This window comes from Coregonus clupeaformis, chromosome 29, assembly GCF_020615455.1.
Source record: "Coregonus clupeaformis isolate EN_2021a chromosome 29, ASM2061545v1, whole genome shotgun sequence".
Classification (NCBI taxonomy): Eukaryota; Metazoa; Chordata; class Actinopteri; order Salmoniformes; family Salmonidae; genus Coregonus; species Coregonus clupeaformis.
Genome location: NC_059220.1, coordinates 49,865,957 through 49,885,232, shown reverse-complemented (window position 1 = coordinate 49,885,232; position 19,276 = coordinate 49,865,957).

Here is a 19,276-nt window from a genome sequence, read left to right as displayed (position 1 = left end):
ATTGAAATTGACAAATTCACAGGGCCGAATGGTCCAAATCAGAGAGGAGAGGTTGTCAGATTTGATACAATTTAGATTATTTTTTGCTCAAATATAACAAATTATTTCTAAGTGTAGAGTGTTTGCCAAATCGCTGAGCCATAATGTGGTAGAGGGATCTTCCTTCTTTTTCCAAAACAACAAGATTATGTATTTTGCTGTAAAATATGTTGTTGGGGCTTGGTAATCTGTTTAGGGTTTCTGAGACTCCAAGGATGATCAAAAGCAGGTCTGGGACAATTAAAGTCTCCAGAACTTCACACCAATAACCATGCAGGTTAAGGCATAGGGCAAAGCAGTGGAGTAGTGTACCCTCCGCAGCATGACATTTATCACACATAGCAGCTTAGTTTTGGAATAGTGTAATCTGTGTAAGATCTTGAATTATAAAAGACAATGTCTGGAGTTAATGGAGCAGGTGTGGGTATACTCCAAGCTATCTTCCCAGTCTGCCACAGAAATGTCAGTCCCTAGCTCTTCCTCCCATTTTGCCTTAATGGCATCTGGAGAGGGTGTGCTAACAGATGAACATAGTAATATAGACGAGATATCAGTTTGTCTGAGGTGGGACACATTTTGATGCACCCGTCAAACATGGAAGGTTTAGCATTTACAAATGTAGGAATATGTTTTCTAAAATTGTTTCTAATCTGCAGGTATCTGAAAAAAGTTAGCTCTAGGAAGATTATAGGTTTCCCTCAGAAAATCAAAGGAGGCAAAGGTCCCTTCTATATATAGATCCCCTATGGTATTGATTCCTAGCTCTCCCCATTGCTCAAAGGTGTTATCAAGGTCAGAGGGGGCAAATGAGGGATTCCTCGCTAGAGGGAGCAGGAATGATATTGGTCTAAGGTCAAAATTGACCTTAATTTGCTTCCAGATATGGACTGTGCTATGTATAATAGGACTATTACCGTATGGGCATTAGTTCGCTCTTGTTCCAATTGATTCTATATCCCGAGAAGGTACCAAACAGGTTAATCAAATCAAGAATAGCTGGAATACTAGACTGGGGTTCCGTTACATAGAGGAGAATGTCATCTGCATATAGAGAAATCGTATTTAGAGTATCTTTATTATTATAGCCGTGTATTGTTGCGTGAGATCTGATCGCTTGAGTGAGAGGTTCAATGGCAAGAGCAAAAAGCAGAGGCGACAGCGCACAACCCAGCCTTGTCCCTCTATAAAGGTTAAAATCGGGGCGACAATGATTGGTTAGTGAGTATTCTCGCGTAGGGCTTCCTATATAGAAGCTGGTTCCCTTTTATGAACCCGTCTCCAATATTACATTTCTATAGGACCGCAAATAGATAGGACCACTCAACTTGGTCAAAGGCATTTTCAGCATCAAGAGATATAATGGCTAGGTCCACGTTGGGTAACCTCTGAGAATACATAATGTTGAAGAGGCTCATGAGATTGAAGAATGAGTTTCTGTTGGGGATAAAGCCTGTTGGGGATAAAGCCGGTCTGATCCGAATGGACCAATTTGCCTACTAAAGTGCTATGCCTGTTAGCTAGAGTTTTTGCTAAGATCTTCTGGTTTACGTCTGCTAAATGACGTAAATGTAAATGTAATGTATTGAGGAGAGATAATGGTCTGGTATGACCCTATTTCTTACGGATCTTTACCCTTTTTTATGTATAACTGTAATAACCGCCTCATCCAAAGTAGTTGGGAGAGCTCCATCCTCATTGGCCTGAACAAAAAGTTTGTGCAGGTAGGGACAGAGAATGTTGCTGAATGTTTTATAGAATTTACCAGGGAATCCATATGGAACCGGGGTTTTACCACTCTTTAGAGATTTAATTGTTTCTCGAATTTCTCCAAGAGATATTTCCTTATTCAGGAAGTTAGAATCTTCCTGGTTCAGGGTGGGGAGATTACAGTCCTCCAAAACGTTTTGCATGATTAAAAGGTTAGGATCTGCTTTATATAGAGTCTCGTAAAACTGACAGAATCTGTCATTGGTGTCCTTGGGAGAAGAGAGTAATTCCCCAGTTACAGATGTAACTTTGTGAATCATTCGGTCACTCTCAGTTTTTCGAAGTTGTCTGGTCAGTAATTTGTGCGGTTTGTCACCAAACTCAAAATATTTTTGCTTTGTATAGAGAAAAGATTTAGCAATTTTAGTTGGGGGAACACGATTATATTCAAACTTTAAAGCGGTAATTTCTTTATGTTTCTCAATAGATGTTCCCCATCCAGTAAGTCAATTTGTCCCTCCAATTCTACACATTTTTCCCTGCTTTGCCTTTTCCTGGCAGCCTGAAAGGAGATGATGTAGCCCCTCAAATAAGCCTTCAGTGTTTCCTACAATACTGCTGAGGAAGTCTCTGTTGTTGTTTGTAAAAAAAAAAAAGTAATTTGGTCTTTAAGATGTTCACAGAATGTCGGTTCTGTGAGGAGCTGAGGATTAAACCTCCAAACCCTCTTGCTTGATACGATGTCACCCAATCTCAGGGAAAAGGTGAGTGGTGTCACGTTTGTTTAATGACGGGTCAGACCAAGGCGCAGCGTGATATACGTACATGTTTATTAAAACTAAATAAACACACGACAAAGCAATAAACGAAACGTGAAGTCCAAGGTAGAACACACAACATACCTTACAAGGAACAAGATCCCATAACTAGACTGTGCCAATAGGCTGCTTAAGTATGGTCCCCAATCAGAGACAACGAGCGACAGCTGTCTCTGATTGGGAACCACACAGGCCAACATAGATCCACACATGCTAGATATACAACATAGAATATATACAAACAAAGAATACACACACCCTGACTCAACATATAAGAGTCCCCTGAGTCAGGGCGTGACAAGTGGACTGTGTTCAGATATTATAATATCATGATCCCTCACATTTCAGGTATAAGGGAGTAATTTAGCATCAACCAGAAAGTAGTCAATTCGGGTATAAACATTGTGAACATGAGAGTGAAAGGAATATTCCCTAACCGTTGGGTTGGAGATCCTCCAAATATCAAATAAGTTATAATTTTTTATGTAAGGATTCAAGAATTCACTTCAATAGGAGGTAGTGGCACGCTGGGTAGGGGATCTATCCAAATATTGGTCTAGCACACAGTTAAGGTCCCCCCAAATGACCAGGTTAGTATGGGAGATATCTGGAATCAGGGCAAGGACTCTTTTGAAAAAGGTGGGGTTATCAATGTTTGGCCCATAGTTATTCAGTAGAGTTACTGAAGTAGAATGGATCTCTCCTATTACGATCGCGTAGCAACCATCTTTATCCGCAATAGTGGTTTGATGTAGGAAGGGAATTCCTTTCCGTACCAGAATCACTGTGCCTCTCATTTTGGCGGAGAAGCTAGAATGATACACTTGACCCACCCACCTACATTTAAGTCTGCAATGAGAATTGTTTTACAGATGGGTTTCTTGCAAAAATATAATATCAGACGAGAGTGATTTCAAGTGGGCCAGGACCTTGCCTCTCTTGATTGGTTCGTTCAAACCCTTGACATTCCAGGAAGTAAATGTAAGCCCCGCCCTCCTCTCGTTTGTAGTTCCTATGGTGTCCTGCATAACGTGCAACTCAGTAAAAAGGTATGAAAGCGCACCAAACTATCAAGAGCAGCATATGTAGCACCCACACTCGAGCAGTAGCCAACCGACCCCTCCCCCCCAGCGAGCCCCCTTACTCTCCACCCTGTCCCCCTACCTTCCCCAACATTTACCCTCCCCCTCAACCAACCTTTAACAAGCATATACAAAGAGGAAAAAATTATAATAATTAAAAAAACACTGTATGGCCGATGAAAAAAAAAATCAGCGCGACCTCGAACGAGACGTAAAACTAAAATAAAATCCCAAATATACATTCACCTCTAACTATCCTAGAACTTCTACTAACATATGAACTGAGGAGGCTTCCGCAAATCAAGTGTTCATTTAGAATTTAGAATAAGTTGCAACATAAATGTACATTGTTGAATTCAACCATTCTGCTGACAGGTCCACAACAATTTGCCATTGTTTTCTCTTTCAGAAAGTGATATAATCATTTTCCAGATACAGCATAAATTACTGCTAAAGACTAAAACATCCAGCCAACAGAGTAAACAGGCCGGTAGTTTATGTAAAATATTTGCCAGTATAGGTAAGCTCTTTTTTGATGTGATAGGAGGGCAAAATCATTGCCTATTTAATCTAAGAGCCTATACCAAGGCAGGACATAGAAACCCAATAATCAATTGATAAACTAAATATTGAACAACAATTTTTGCATGCTGTGGCCTAATGCCAATAGTTCCAAATGATGCGCAGACTTTTCAGAAATGGCTCACACAGAAATGTAGTGTGAAATTTACGCAAAGTTTATAAATAAGGCCCCAGAGCACTATAGTGAGGTAACTTTGGTCAACTCTGAGTTCAACTTGGGATAACTGGCAACGAATCCTTCAGATCTATGGCAAAGAATCCTTCAGATCTAACCTGCTCCGGTGCAGGCTATCTCAGGGCTAACTACATTTATCCTGAATGAAGTGTCTGAGCCACGAGTTGAGGACCAATGAAATCAAGATTCCCTCCCTCTTGCAAAAATGCTCATCATCATTGAGGAATATGACTGAATAAATATTTTATTAATTATCAAATGTGTTTTTGTGTGTTAAAAAATAGTAATGTTAAAATACCAATCACATTACACATTTAGTAATGACAAATGCATATGAAACTTCACCCACAGTAAAACTTTGTATGACATAATACAATTAGGCTATTTGATCGATAGGAGTGTGAAAAAAGGTGCTCATGCATTGAAAACCACATCATAGCACACCAAAGTAATTAAATAAAGATGGCACTTCTAGTATGAAAAATGTATGCACTCACTACTGTAAGTCGCTTTGGATAAGAGTGTCTGCTAAATGACAAAAATGTAAATGTCTATTTCACACAATAGCCTCGTTATTGTTATTGTATTGTGTTACTTTTTATTGAATTTTTTACTTTAGTTTATTTAGTAAATATTTTCTTAACTCTATTTCTTGATCTGCATTTTGGTTAAGGACTTGTAAGTAAGCATTTCTTGGTAAGGTTGTTGTATTTGCCCCTTGTGACAAATACAACTTGATTTGATTTGATGTGACATGCACGCGCAGTTACAAGCCTGGCAGGCGGATGAGCAATATCCAACGTTGTAGTACCGATGAAGCCTGAGCTGGAATGGAAGCTGGAACCCTGAGTAGATCTAGCTTGCATCCTAGTATACGCCTCTGTTTCGAATTTGAACTATAAAGTACTTTGTTTTGAATACAAAATAACAAAATGTATTGGAATAAATAAATACAAATTGGGAATAGAATACAACTAAAATACAATAGAATAGAATAGAATATCACTTTATTTATCCATTATACAAAGATAATGGAAACCTGATTTGTCTGGTTCCATTGTTAATGACAGAGGATGATGCGAAACTCCAAAACAGTTTAAAGAAAAGAAAAGGGTACCCCAATGAAAACAAAACAAAAACAAAAACAAAAACATGAACAATTGGGCATTACAACCTTATATTGTGAGTTATGAAAGGGTTATACGGTTTTACTAAGCCCATGAGGCATTTATAAGTTAGTTTCTTCAGGCGTAAATGTACACTACCGTTCAAAAGTTAGGGGTCACTTAGAAATGTCCTTGTTTTCGAAAGAAAATCAATTTTTTTGTCCATTAAAATAAAATAAAATAGACCAGAAATACAGTGTAGACATTGTTAATGTTGTAAATGGCTATTGTAGCTGGAAACGGCTGATTTCTAATGGAATATCTATGTAGGCATACAGAGGCCCATTATCAGCAACCATCAGTCCTGTGTTCCAATGGCACGTTGTGTTTGCTAATCCAAGTTGATCATTTTAAAAGGCTAATTGATCATTAGAAAACCCTTTCGCAATTATGTTACCACAGCTGAAAACTGGGAGGCCCCGGTGCACAACTGAGCAAGAGGACAAATACATTAGAGTGTCTAGTTGAGAAACAGGCACCTCACAGGTCCTCAACTGGCATCTTCATTAAATAGTACCCGCAAAACACCAGTCTCAACGTCAACAGTGAAGAGGCGACTCCGGGATACTGACCTTCTAGGCAGAGTTGCAAAGAAAAAGCCATATCTCAGACGGAGGCTGTTATAGCAGCAAAGGGGGGACCAACTCCATATTAATGCCCATGAATTTGGAATGAGATGTTCAACCAGCAGGTGTCCACATACTTTTGGTCATGTAGTGTATGCATGTACTGTATATGATGGTGGGTATAGACATTATAAACAGTGTATGAATAGAAAAGGTGTGTACTAGGGGGCTCCAGAGTGGCACAGCGGTCTAAGACACTACATCACAGTGCTAGAGGCGTCACTACAGACCCTGGTTCGTTCCCAGGCTGTATCACAACCAGCCGTGATCGGGAGTCCCATAGGGCGGCACACAATTGGCCCAGCAGCGTCCAGGTTAGGGGAGGGTTTGGCCAGGGGGGCTTTACTTGGCTCAGACTGGCCAATAAAAAGAAAAGATTAAGATGGGCAGTCCATTCTTCTGGGAAGGCTTTCCACTAGATGTTGGAACATTGCTGTGGGACTTACTTCCATTCAGCCACAAGAGCATTAGTGAGGTCGGGCACTGATGTTGGGCAATTAGGCCTGACTTGCAGTCGGCGTTCCAATTCATCCCAAAGGTGTTTGATGGGGTTGAGGTCAGGGCTCTGTGCAGGCCAGTCAAGTTCTTCTACACCGATCTCGACAAACCATTTCTGCATGGACCTCGCTTTGTGCACGGGGGCATTGACATGCTGAAAGAGCCTTCCCCAAACTGTTGCCACAAAGTTGGAAGCACAAAATCGTCTAGAATGTCATTGTATGCTGTAGCGTTAAGATTTCCATTCACTGGAACTAAGGAGCCTGAACCATGTAAAACAGCCCCAGATCATTATTCCTCCTCCACCAAACTTTACAGTTGGCACTATGCATTCAGGCAGGTAGCGTTCTCCTGGCATCTGCTAAACCCAGATTCTTCTGTCAGACTGCCAGATGGTGAAGTGTGATTCATCACTCCAGCGAAAGCCATTCCACTGCTCCAGAGTCCAATGGCGGCGAGCTTTACACCACTCCAGCCGACGCGTGGCATTGAGCATGGTGATCTTAGGCTTGTGTGCGGCTGCTCGGCCACGGAAACCCATTTCCTGAAGCTCCCAACGAACAGTTCTTGTGCTGAGGTTGTTCCAGAGGCAGTTTGGAACTTGGTAGTGAGTGTTGCAACCGAGGACAGGTGTTCTTTACGCGCTACGTGCTTCAGCACTCGGCGGTCCCGTTCTGTGAGCTTGTGTGGCCTACCACTTCGCGGCTAAGCCATTGTTGCTCCTAGATGTTTCCACTTCACAATAACAGCACTTACAGTTGACCAGGGCAGCTCTAGCAGGGCATACATTTGATGAACTAACTTGTTGGAAAGGTGGCATCCTGTGACGGTGCCACGTTGAAAGTCACTGAGCTCTTCAGTAAGGCCATTTTACTGCCAATATTTGTCTATGGAGATTGCATGGCTGTGTGCTGAATTTATACACCTGTCAGCAATGGGTGTGGCTGAAATAGCCGAATCCACTAATTTCAAGGGATGTCCACATACTTCTGTTTATATAGTGTATTTACAGTTGAAGTTGGAAGCTTTCATACACCTTAGCCAAATACATTTAAACTCAGTTTTTCACAATTCCTAACATTTAATCCTAGTAAAAATTCCCTGTCTTAGGTCAGTTAGGATCACCACTTCATTTTAAGAATGTGAAATGTCAGAATAATAGTAGAGAGAATGCTACATTTTAGCTTTTATTTCTTTTATCACATTCCCAGTGGATCAGAAGTTTACATACACTCAATTTATATTTGGTAGCATTGCCTTTAAATTGTTTAACTTGGGTCAAACGTTTCGGGTGGCCTTCCACAAGCTTCCCACAATAAGTTGGGTGAATTTTGGCCCATTCCTCCTGACAGAGCTGGTGTAACTGAGTCAGGTTTGTAGGCCTCCTTGCTCGCACACGCTTTTTCAGTTCTGCCCACAAATGTTCTATAGGATTGAGGTCAGGGCTTTGTGATGGCCACTCCAATACCTTGACACAGCTGAAAACTGTTGTGCTGATTAAAGAAGCAATAAAACTGGCATTCTTGAGACTAGACTAGTATCTGGAGCGTCAGCAATTGTGGGTTCGATTACAGGATCAAAATGGCCAGAAACAAATAACTTTCTTCTAAAACTCGTCAGTCTATTCTTGTTCTGAGAAATGAAGGCTATTCCATGCGAGAAATTGCCAAGAAACTGAAGATCTCGTACAACGCTGTGTGCTACTCCCTTCACAGAACAGCGCAAACTGGCTCTAACCAGAATAGAAAGAGGAGTGGGAGGTCCCGGTGCACAACTGACCAAGAGGACAAATACATTAGAGTGTCTAGTTTGAGAAACAGACGCCTCACAGGTCCTCAACTGTCAGCTTCATTAAACTGTACCCGCAAAACACCAGTCTCAATGTCAACAGTGAAGAGGCGACTCCGGGATGCTGACCTTCTAGGCAGAGTTGCAAAGAAAAAGCCATATCTCAGACTGGACAATAAAAGGAAAAGATTAAGATGGGCAAAAGAACACAGACACTGGACCTTTTCTTTGCAACTCTGCCTAGGTCAGCATTCCAGAGTCGCCTCTTCAGTGTTGACGTTGAGACTGGTGTTTTGCGGAAACTATTTAATGAAGCTGCGAGTGCAGCCCTCTGCATTGTGACAAAGTTTGAGAGGTGCACGGCAATGTGGTACGGAGCTCATCTTTGCCTCTGTGTGCCTCTGGAGTCACCATAATTGCGTCACACCATCCATACAGCGCATAAATTGTCTCTAAGCGGCAGGCGGATGAGCAATATCCACTGTAGTAGTACGGTGGAGCTAACTGAAGCTGGCTAGCTTGATAAAAGCCTGAGTAGATCTAGCTTGCTTCGTATTATACCACTCTGGTAAACTTTCCAAGGAACCCAGAGCTTGGCTTGGGTTCCAGGCAAGCTGGTTGTTGTGAATCCAATTGGTGCTACACCTGTGTGGATCCATCAACATTAAATGCGCTGCATGGTCAATCCGACGTCTGCATTGTTCTTCACTTGTTGCCCTTTTCTTGTGGCAACAGGTCACAAATCTTGCTGCTGTGATTGCACACCGTGGTATTTCACCCAATAGATATGGGAATTTATCAAAATTTGATTTGTTTTCAAATTCTTTGTGGGTCTGTGTAATCTGAGGGAAATGTGTGTCTCTAATATGGTCATACATGAGGTTAGGAGGTGCAGCTCAGTTTCCACCTCATTTTGTGGGCAGTGTACACATAGCCTGTCTTCTCTTGAGAGCCAGGTCTGCCTACGGCAGGTTCATTTCTCTGTAGGTGATGGTTTTGTTATGGAAGGTTTGGGAATCGCTTCCTTTTAGGTCGTTGTAGAATTTAACAGCTCTATTCTGGATTTTGATCATTAGCGGGTATCGGCCTAATTCTGCTCTGCATGCATTATTTGTTGTTTTAAGTTGTACACAGGGGATATTTTTGCAGAATTCTGTATGCAGAGTCTCAATTAGGTGTTTTTCCCATTTTGTGAATTCTTGGTTGGTGAGCGGACCCCAGACCTCACAACCATAAAGGGCAATGGGTTCTATAACTGATTCAAGTATTTTTTGCCAGATCCTAATTGGTGTGTCGAATGTTATGTTCCTTTTAATGGCATAGAAGGCCCTTCTTGCCTTATATCTCAGATCGTTCACAGCTTTGTGGAAGTTACCTGTGACGCTGATGTTTAGGCCGAGGTACAGTCCATTCGGAAAGTATTCAGACCCCTTGACTTTTTCCACATTTTGTTACGTTACAGCCTTATTCTAAAATGGATTAAAAAAAATTTTCCCTCATTAATCTACACACAATACCCCATAATGACAAAGCAATAACAGGTTTTTAGATTTTTTTGCTGATGTATTTTTTAAAACTTACTGAAATATTACATTTACATAAGTATTCAGACCCTTTACTCAGTACTTTGTTGAAGCACCTTTGGCAGCAATTACAGCCTTTGAGTCTTCTTGGGTATGACTCTACAAGCTTGACACACCTGTATTTGGGGAGTTTCTTCTCTGCAGCTCCTCTCTAGCTCTGTCAGGTTGGATGGGGAGCGTCGCTGCACAGCTATTTTCAGGTCTCTCCAGAGATGTTCGATTCGGGTTCAAGTCCGGGCTCTGGCTGGGCCACTCAAGGACATTCAGAGACTTGTCCCGAAGCCACTCCTGCGTTGTCTTGGCTGTGTGCTTAGGGTCATTGTCCTGTTGGAAGGTGAACCTTCGCCCCAGTCTGAGGTCCTGAGTGCTCTGGAGCAGGTTTTCATCAAGGATCTCTCTGTGCTTTGCTCCATTCATCTTTCTCTGGATTCCAACAAGTCTCCCAGTCCCTGCCGCTGAAAAACATCCCCACAGCATGATGCTGCCACCACCATGCTTCACCGTAGGGATGGTGCCAGGTTTCCTCAAGATGTGATGCTTGCCATTCAGGCCAAAGAGTTCAATCTGGGTTTCATCAGACAAGAGCATCTTGTTTCTCATAGTCTGAGAGTCATTTAGGTATCTTTACCATAAAGGCCTGATTGGTGGAGTGCTGCAGAGATGGTTGTCCTTTGGGAAGTTTCTCCCATCTCCACAGAGGAACTCTGGAGCTCTGTCAGAGTGACCATCGGTTTCTTCGTGACTTCCCTGACCAAAGCCCTTCTCCCCCGATTGCTCAGTTTGGCCGGGCAGCCAGCTCTAGGAAGAGTCTTAGTGATTCCAAACTTCTTCCATTTAAGAATGATGGAGGCCACTGTGTTCTTAGGGACCTTCAATGCTGCAGAAATGTTTTGGTGCCCTTCCCCAGATCGGTGCCTCGACACAATCCTGTCTTGGAGCTCTACGCACAATTCCTTCGACCTCATGGTTTTTACTCTGACATGCACTGTCAACTGTGGGACCTTATATGGACACATGTGTGCCTTTCCAAATCATGTCCAATCAATTGAATTTACCACAGGTGGACTCCAATAAAGTTGTAGAAACATCTCAAGGATGATCAATGGAAACAGGATGCACCTGAGCTCGATTTCGAGTCTCATGGCAAAGGGTCTGAATACTTATGTAAATAAGGTATTTCTGTTTTTTAATTTTCTATACATTAGCAAACATTTCTAAAAACCTGTTTTCGCTTTGTCATTATGGGGTATTGTGTGTAGATTGTTGAGAAACAACATTAATTTAATCAAATTTAGAAAAAAAGGCTGTAACGTAACAAAATGTGGAAAAAGTCAAGGGTCTGAATGCTTTCCGAATGCACTGTATGTATAGTTTTTTGTGTGCTCGAGGGCAACGGTGTCTAGATGGAATTTGTATTTGAGGTCCTGGAAACTGGACCTTTTTTGGAACACATTATTTTTGTCTGACTGAGATTTACTATCAGGGCCCAGGTCTGACAGAATCTGTGCAGAAGATCTAGGTGCTGCTGTAGGCCCTTCTTGGTTGGGGACAGAAGCACCAGATCATCAGCAAACAGTAGACATTTGACTTAAGATTCTAGTAAGGTGAGGCCGGGTGCTGTAGACTGTTCTAGTGCCCTCGCCAATTCGTTGATATATATATATATATATGTTGAAGAGGGTGGGGCTTAAGCTGCATCCCTGTCTCACCCCACGGCCCTGTGGAAAGAGATGTGTGTGTTTTTTGCCAATCCTCCAACACCACCTTCCAGCTATTTGTATAGCAGACCCTCATGCCAAATTGAGGCAAAAGCTTTTTTGAAATCAACAAAGCATGAGAAGACTGCCTTTGTTTTGCTTTGTTTGTTTGTCAATTACGTTGTGCAGGGTGAATACGTGTTCGTTCGTACGGTAACTTGGTAAAAAGCTAATTTGACATTTGCTCAGTACATTGTTTTCACTGAGGAAATGTACAAGTCTGCTGTTAATGATAATGCAGAGGATTTTCCCAAGGTTGCTGTTGACGCATATCCCAAAGTAGTTATTGGGGTCAAATCTGTCTCCACTTTTGTGGATTGGGTTTATCAGTCCTTGGTTCCAAATATTGGGGAAGATGCCAGAGATGAGGAGGATGTTAAAGAGTTTAAGTATAGACTATATATTTGTTAGTTTAGTGTGTTCCAATTTTCCAATAAGTGGTTAGATTCTATGGATTCTATGGATGTAGGCCTCCTGTAGCTCAGTTGGTAGAGCATGGAGCTTGCAACGCCAGCGTTGTGGGTTCGATTCCCATGGGGGGCCAGTATGAAAAATGTATGCACTCACTAACTGTAAGTCGCTCTGGATAAGAGCGTCTGCTAAATGACTAAAATGTAAATGATTCTTCAATTACATTGAGCTGATTTCTGACATGCTGTTCCATGTATTTCCTGTTTTAGTGATTCACCATAGTGAAGGCATAGACTCAGGTTTTCGGTGTCTCTATGTTTTTGGTTGGATAGGTTTCTCAATTTATTTCTTAGGTTTTTGCATTCTTCATCAAACCATTTGTAATTGTTTTTCATTTTTTTTAGGTTCTCCTTAAAAAAAATTGATTTGATAGGACAAATACACTGTTTAGGCTTTCTACTTTCACTATTACAGTGAAATGTTTTGTCCAGGAATTAGTTGTTGCCTAATTGTTTTTTGGTAGGTTTCTACACTACTTTCCTTCCATCTATAACATTTCTAAAATATTGTGCAGTTCCTTTGGCTTTGATGCCTCATGATTGAGTATTGCTCTGTTCAGGTAGACTGTGATTTTGCTGTGATGTGATAGGGGTGTTAGTGGGCTGACTGTGAACGCTCTTGAGAGACTCTGGGTTGAGGTCAGTGATAAAGTAATCTACAGTACTACTGCCAAGGGATGAGCTGTAGGTGTACCTACCATAGGAGTCTCCTCGAAGCCTACCATTGACTATGTACAGACCCAGCATGCGACAGAGCTACAGGAGATGTGACTCCTTTTTGTTGGTTGTTTTGTCATAGTTGTGTCTAGGGGGGCATATTTGGGAGGGAATACTGTCACCTCCAGGTAGGTGTTTGTCCCCATGTGTGCTGAGAGTGTCAGGTTCTTGTCCAGTTCTGGCATTTAGGTCACCACAGACTAGTACATGCCCCTGGGCCTGGAAATGGTTGATATCCCATTCTCGGATGGAGAAGCTGTCATCGTTAAAGTATGGGGATTCTATTGGGGGGATATAGATAGCACAGATAAGGTCATTTTCCTCTTCTGATATCCTTTCCTTATTAATTTCTAGCCACATATAAAATGTTCCTGTTTTGACTAATTTAATAGAGTGGGTTAGGTGTGCTCTATACCAAATTAGTATACCCCCTGAGTCTCTTCCCTGTTTCACACCTGGTAGTTTGGTGGATGGGACTACTAGCTCTCTGTAACCTAGAGGGAAATCAGTGGGTCTGTCTCCTCTATACCATGTTTCTTGTAGAATGACAATGTCTGTATTTCCAATTTCTTTGATGAAGTCTGGGTTCCTGCTCTTTAGGCCAAAGGCAGATGACAGTCTATATTCCAGGATGAGATAGTTATGTTTGGGTTTTCCTCAACATGGTTCTGAGTTCGGTATGTTTGGAATGTTTACTGTACACCTACATAAGTACTTTTACAACAACAAAAAAATCCACCACTATTTATTTCAAAACATATTTACATTTTAGTCATTTAGCAGACACTCTTATCCAGAGCAACTTACAGTTAGTGAGTGCATACATTATTTTTGATTTTTTTCATACTGGCCCCCCATGGGAATCGAACCCACAACCCTGGCGTTGCAAACGCCATGCTCTACCAACTGAGCTACATCCCTGCCGGCCATTCCCTCCCCTACCCTGGACGATGCTGGGCCAATTGTGCGCCGCCCCATGGGTCTCCCGGTCGCGGCCGGCTACGACAGAGCCTGGAACATTTAATGTCAGTTTATTAAGCTCTTCAACAGTGAAATAACTTTACTATTTTTTGGTTTTCTGAAAGTGCTTTTCCAATTAGACAACACCCACACTAGTGGGTCGCCAGTGTTATATGTTAATGTAGCTCTAGTGTAATTTTGTTTCCATCAGGCGTGTGACACGAAAGACTTGGGGGCGAGTAGAATCAACGACCTCTGTCTGCATCATTCAAGACAGTTGCTTTGTGAGAATGTGTTGAAGTTCACAGTTAGCCATTGTTCTGTAAATGAACGATGAAAAGTACACACTGCAGGTCCGCCGGAGCCATGGCCCAGTGAGACATGCGGGCCGGTCCGCGTAATTGGGTAAAACACCAGGGTTAATCCGTGTAAGAAATATTCTGTGCCGGTGGATCTATTCATTTACAGATTTCATTTAAATCTTGCCACAAGAGGGCACTAAATCCCTTCTTTTGGTGAGAGTATGTGAGGTCAACAAATGAAGAGCTTTTAATTACATTTACATTTACGTCATTTAGCAGACGCTCTTATCCAGAGCGACTTACAGTTAGTGAATACCTATATATATATATATTTTTTATACTGGCCCCCCGTGGGAATCGAACCCACAACCCTGGCGTTGCAAACACCATGCTCTATCAACTGAGCTACATCCCTGCCGGCCATTCCCTCCCCTACCCTGGGCCAATTGTGCGCCGCCCATGAGTCTCCCGGTCGCGGCCGGCTGCGACAGAGCCTGGATTCGAACCAGGATCTCTAGTGGCACAGTTAGCACTGCGATGCAGTGCCTTAGACCACTGCGCCACTCAGGAGACAGAATGAATGGTACTGTAGATATCAAATATGTAGTAGCTACATTATCAGCTTACAAAATTAATGGATAAACCTGACGTGGATGGAAAATAGTTGTAAAATGCCATATCTTGACACAACTATACAATAACATTATAAATGGTTATGTTATGATGATTTTGTCCACTGTAAAGATGTTGTTTTTGTAAATCCTATTACTGAGGAACGTATTAAATGTAGAATGCAGTGGATGATATATGCTGAGACCCAATAGTCTGTCTTGTTTGCTCCCTGCTGGCAACAATTTGATACTGCAGGGCCTCCTTACATTTACGTCATGTAGCAGACGCTCTTATCCAGAGCGACTTACAGTTAGTGAGTGCATACATTTTCATACTGGCCCCATGTGGGAAACGAACCCACAACCCTGGCGTTGCAAGCACCATGCTCTACCAACTGAGCTACACAGGGCCCTATAATCCTTCATGTAGATTATAGCTAGGCAGCAGCATTGTTAAACACTGATACATATCACGGAAAATATATTTCAAAATATCTAGTGGTCATCATCATACATTTATAGCATTTCTCATACAGTAAAAAAATATTTTTACCAGACATCATGCCTTTACAGTTCATGATCTGGTCAAACAAGTTACCTGTACATAATGTTCTTCATTACATTTCCGTCATGTAACAGACGCTCTTATCCAGAGCGACTTATAGTAGTGAGTGCATATATTTTCATACTGGTACCCCGTGGGAATCGAACCCACAACCCTGGCGTTGCAAGCACCATGCTCTACCAACTGAGTTACACAGGGCAGCACTTCATGATACCTTGAAATGTAGGATAATGTTTCACAGTCTATATTTGACCATCTTTTGTATTGAACTTTTGTCAAACAGTGTTGTTGTTGGGATGTGCAGATTCAACTGGTGATAAATGTTTGTGAGTGGATAGAGAAGGGGTATCTAGGTCCCAGATCTGTTTGTGTGGTCTTGCCAACTCCTATGGTCATTGTTACACCAAGGAGTTGGACAGACAACACAAACAGATCTGGGACGAGGCTAGAGAAGAGGCATTCATGTGGCCTGAAGGTAGCCAGCCTCTTCACCATCTCACCATATCTTCCCATTTCTCCTATCACCTCCCTTGGCTGCCTGACCACCTAACTGGGCACAGACGTCAATTCAACATCTATTCCACATTGGTTCAAATTAATTTCATTGAAATGATGTGGAAACAACGCTGATTCAACCAGTGTGTGCCCAGTGGTACCCTATACTTGACGTAACCTTATACTGTATGGCTGTATAAGCACAACAAACATGTATTTTAGGACAAGCAAGTGTTATTCAAAAGCCATGTTGCACAGATCATTGTCAAATCGGAAGAATACGGGGGAAAATGGCAGGAACATACGGAATGATGATGTCAACACTTTCCTCCTTCGCTCTCATCAGTTTGTTTGACAGTGCTAAAATAGCTGATGACAAAGAGCCGGCCTGACCTCGCCTTGGCGTAATTTCTGTTTGTATCTTTTCATATAAACCTCGGCCTACTCGGCCTGGAAGCCTCCTGAGTTTCCAGATGCCCTGCAGCCCATGCCGCCCGCTCCCTCCCTGGGTAGATCCGTATTGCTCCCCTCTCACGTCCACTCCTCTCCACCTTTGCCCACTGACCCACAGGCGGAAAGCGTGGGCCATCTGCGTCGGAAAGAGTCTGCTTTTAGAACGCCTGGGTGCTATTTTCTCACTCGCACTTCAATAACAGGCGGACTTACGCAATGCCGCTCTCTCTCCACAGAGAAGTATGGCTTGTTTACACAATAGTGGACTCGGCCAAAGGCAGTATGTGGAGTCTGTGGACTTACAGGAAGGAAGATAGTCAAATATAGATATTGAATATGCTTCTCAACATCAGGCTTGAAAAGTACTACATTTAATATCAAGATGAAGTATTTTTCTCAGGTGAAATACTGAGCAAATGAGTAGGCTTACAACAATATAATATATATTTGTAAAGCTGAATGTCCTAGGACATCAAATATCCACTTTATTTTCCCTCAGATACCCAGAGAAGTTCATTCTTAAAACCAGCTGCAAACCAAACACTTCCAGATATCATATCCACTTTTTAAAGCATCCATATGCCAGATACCCACTTTTTCAAACAGATACCCAATGCCCTCTATACCAGTCTCACAATGCCTATATATATTTGTTATGACACTGTGTGTAATGACAGTATCTGACATCACAGGAAGGGAACTCATCATGGCCTGAGAGTGTGGGCGGCTGATCTACTAATTTTCCCCCAAAGAAATAACAGAAATAATATGTATGACTGAGGGAAAGTCAGTCAGGTGATGATGATCATCCTTACCCCATGAAGTCATAGGGGAAACAAACTTAAAAAATACTATTACTGCTTTTCCAACCACGGTAAAGTAATTATATTAAAGTCCCTTTAGTAAAGTCCTCTTCCAGGACAAAATTATGTTTGTGGATAAAGACTGCAATTCTGTGTATCTGAATCAAATACAAATGTGTGTATGTGTAAATGTACGTGTATTATGAGTAAATTATGTATATTCTATTTATTGTGGTAAAAGCAGCACCATTTCACCAGTTCAAATTCCTGGTCGTAAATGTACTTGGTAAATAAAGGTGTTTCTGATTATAGCATAGACACACAAATACATTATTATGATTCAGAACATTCCAACAAATACTACTACATCACCCGTATCTTGATGTATGTATTTTTGTTCAGGAGGTACCATTTTCCCATAATCAGGATCATCCATGCTAACCTTCTAAACTGTATTTCAACTTTATTCCATGTAAGTGGAATTTGAAAGTTGTGTTGTATGTCATGTCCAATGGCTTCTGGGAATGGAACCTTGAGTCACATCCCAGAATTCTTCACAAATCAAGTATAAGCATGCTTTCACCATCCATTCCCATGGCCCAGGAAGTGATGAGTGATTGGCCAAAACTATTTATTTGTACTGTATGTACTGTATGTGTGTGTGTTTGCCTGTGTGAGTCCAGATCAGTATGACCTCCTCTTTGACGGTACGATGGATTACAGGTTAGTGGCCACCTCTGGGATTTGCAGCACACAGACACACGCACACACACACAAACGTGTGTGAATTAAGATGGCACCATACTGTATGGCTACACCGTCTTGAGAGCTCCGACCCAACTTTGCTATTTTGGGGTTAATTTGGCGTTTATCCTCTATCATTTCTTATGATCAACAAATAAGTTTGAACATCAGGATCCGCAGTTGCTAACCTCAATTTCAGCTTCAACTTCGACTTTGACTCATCCTCCCTGGGCTCTTTAGGTACCTCCGATCCAATCTTCGGGCTACCCAAGAGGAAACGCCGGTGAAAAAGAGGCAAGAGATCGGGCGTCCTGTTGATGTCACGCCCTGGCTCTGGGGACTCTCGTATGTTGAGCCAGGGTGTTCATTTGTTTATGTTCTAGTCGTTGTATATCTATGTTGGCCAGGGTGGCTCCCAATCAGAGAGGGCTGTAGCTCGTTGTCTCTGATTGGGAGTCATACTTAGGTAGCCGTTAGGCATTCATTGTTTGTGGTTTCTTGTTCTTATTTGGTTTGTGTTCAACCGTAGACATCACGTTTTCGTCTGTTGTTTTGATCGTGTGATCATACTCTAATAAATATAAATATGTTCACCTTCAACGCTGCGCATTGGTCCTCCTCCTTAGACGATCGTGACAGAAGAAACCACCAGAACTGGACCAAGCAGCCTAGTGAGGAGCAGAGTGGGTGGACTTGGGAACAGTGGAGGAAGAGCTTCGACTGGGTCAAGCCGAATGAGGAGCTGAATGGCGGAGATTGGAAGCAGAAGAGCGAGAGTTGGGCGAGAATTATAGAGGCCTGGCCCACGGGGAAGAGAGACTCCCAGAAATTTTTTAGGGGGGGGCTCACGACGTCGGACCAGCAGGAGGCCGCGATAGAGCGGCCCAGCGGGTTGCCAGAGGAGGCCGCCAGGTTACGGGGGCCACTGGTCGAAGAGGGGATGGAGGATGTAGAGGCACGGCGAGAGGTACTGGCGTGTGTTGCCAGTCCGGTCCGGCCTGTTCCTGATCCCCACGTGGGGCCAGTGGTGTGTGTTCCCAGTACGGTCCGGCCTGTTCCTGCCACTCGCACCAAGTCAGTGGTGCGCTTCGTCAGCCCGGCACGGCCCGTTCCTGCTCCCCGCACCAAGTCAGTGGTGCGCTTCGTCAGCCCAGCTCGGCCCGTTCCTGCTCCCCGCACCAAGTCAGTGGTGCGCTTCGTCAGCCTGGTAAGGCCCGTTCCTCCTCCCCGCACCAAGTCAGTGGTGCGTTTCGTCAGCCCGGCGCGCCCGTTCCTGCTCCCGCACCAAGTCAGTGGTGCGCTTCGTCAGCCCGGTCCGGCCCGTTCCTGCTCCCC